Source organism: Schistocerca cancellata, chromosome 6 (genome assembly GCF_023864275.1).
Source record: "Schistocerca cancellata isolate TAMUIC-IGC-003103 chromosome 6, iqSchCanc2.1, whole genome shotgun sequence".
Taxonomy (NCBI): domain Eukaryota; kingdom Metazoa; phylum Arthropoda; class Insecta; order Orthoptera; family Acrididae; genus Schistocerca; species Schistocerca cancellata.
This window is the reverse complement of record NC_064631.1, coordinates 191,004,636-191,006,964: the sequence shown is the minus strand read 5'-3', so window position 1 is coordinate 191,006,964 and position 2,329 is coordinate 191,004,636. Positions and strand designations below refer to the sequence as shown.

General features: G+C 47.5%; 1 non-coding gene across 1 annotated transcript; it reads right to left on the bottom strand.

Annotated features, from left to right (window-relative positions):
• Positions 1-1,941: 1,941 nt before the first annotated feature.
• On the bottom strand, positions 1,942-2,016 carry Trnas-cga (transfer RNA serine (anticodon CGA)). The gene has a single exon. It is a non-coding gene; the product is annotated as a tRNA-Ser (tRNA).
• Between the last annotated feature and the right edge of the window lie 313 nt (positions 2,017-2,329).

Here is a 2,329-nt window from a genome sequence, read left to right as displayed (position 1 = left end):
AGAAGTGAGGAAGGGCCTGGAAGAGGTAAATATTGTACACCCGAACCCTACCTTCAGCTGTTACCAACTGAAATCAGGACTCATCTGACCAGGTCGCCGGCCGGTGTGGCCGAGCGGTTCTAGGCGCTTCAGTCTGGAACCGCGCGACCGCTACCGTCGCAGGTTCGAATCCTACCTCGGGCATGGATGTGTGTGATGTCCTTAGGTTAGTTAGGTTTAAGTAGTTCTAAGTTCTAGGGGACTAATGACCTCAGATGTTGAGTCCCATAGTGCTCAGAGCCATCTGAATCATATGACCAGGTCAGGGTTTTCCTGCCGTCTAGGGTCCGACCAATACGGCCACGAGCCCAGGAGAGGCGCTGCAGGCGATATCGTGCTGCTAGCAGAGGCACTCGCGTCGACCGTCTGCCGCCATAGCACATTAATGCCAAATTTCGCCGCATTGTCCTAACAAATACGTTCACCGCACGTCCCACATTAATTTCTGCAGTTATTTCACCCAGTGTAGCTTGTCTGTTAGCGCTGACAGCTTTAGACAAATGCCGATGCTCTCGGTCGTTAAGTGAAGGCCACCGGGCACTGCATTGTCCTTGGTGACAGGTAGTGAAATAAACTTTGTATTCTCAGCGTAATCTTAGCACTGTGGGGCTTGGAATATTGAATTCCCTACCGATTTCCGAAATGGAATGACCCATGCGCCTACCTCCAGCTACCAATCCGCGTTCAAAGTCTGTTAATTCCCTTCGCGTGGCCATAATCACGCCGGAAAACTTTTCACATGAATTACCTGAGCACAAAAGACAGCTCCGGCAATGCACTGCCCTTTTGTACTTAGTGTGCGCGATACTACCGCCATCTGTATACGAGCATACCGCTATCCCGTGACTTTTGTCACCTCAATATACGTTGCAGTAGTTATGCAGAGATGAAAGGTAAACTAGCTCAGAGGCCTGCATGAAACCAGTAATCGGACCGCAAACCACAACGGTGACAACAGTACAGGTAGCTTTAAATGCGAACATTTCTAGGAAAGCGAAACGTGGGACTTCGGCAAAGCAGAAAAAGGCAGGAACGGGGCCGAATCAGTTACCGTTGGTTGCATAGTAAACACATACACTTTATTTAAGGAAATAATTTTTAAAAAAAATCATTTTAAAAAAAAATTGACTGTAACACAAGCTACACTGATGGCTGAAGGCCTTATTAAGAAAGAATTCAAATTTTTGCCGGCTGAAGGCCACAAGCAATAGGAATGATTTAAACAAGATATTAATTTTAAACAATTGACAGCCGGCTACTGTGGATGAGCGGTTCTAGGCGCTTCAGTCCGGAACCACGCAGGTGCAGTTAGGTTTAAGTAGTTCTAAATCTAGGGAACTGATGACCTCAGATGTGAAGTCCTATAGTGCTTAGAGCCACTTGAACCATTTTAAACAATTGACACAATAAGACCAAATTAAGAAGGGAGTGATCCACAGACAGTGCTCCAAGGATCGACCTAAGAAAAGCCCCTATAGCTGCGTAAGCAGTGAAAGACACAGGCAAGAGCTATGCTTACCTAACAGGATGGCAACTCAAACTAGGGACAGTTTAAACGCCGATCAATGCTCTTACCAAAACCACCTAACGTGTGATACCCAGTACAACAACGGAATAATTCAAGCGAGGATGAAGTGACAGACAGCACTACGTCTTTAGAATTCGGTATTGAATACATCGAAAGGCAAAAGGAACCACTATAACCAAGGTAAAAAAAAATAAAAAGGACAGAATCCACACCGCAATCATGGAGGCTGTCGAACTACACGTCATACCGGACAGCATAGGCAAAAGAACACTGCCGCAAAAATACGTTAACCTCCAGGGCAGGTAACTTTACAGTGACTTACTGATATCGTAGAAACATCAAGTTTACTGAAACTTCCTGGCAGATTAAAACTGTGCGCCCGACCGAGACTCGAACTCGGGACCTTTGCCTTTCGCGGGCAAGTGCTCTACCAACTGAGCTACCGAAGCACGACTCACGCCCGGTACTCACAGCTCTACTTCTGCCAGTACCTCGTCTCCTACCTCCGCTGCAGAGTGAAAATCTCATTCTGGAAACGTCCCCCAGGCTGTGGCTAAGCCATGTCTCCGCAATATCCTTTCTTTCAGGAGTGCTAGTTCTGCAAGGTTCGCAGGAGAGCTTCTGTAAAGTTTGGAAGGTAGGAGACGAGGTACTGGCAGAAGTAAAGCTGTGAGTACCGGGCGTGAGTCGTGCTTCGGTAGCTCAGTTGGTAGAGCACTTGCCCGCGAAAGGCAAAGGTCCCGAGTTCGAGTCTCGGTCGGG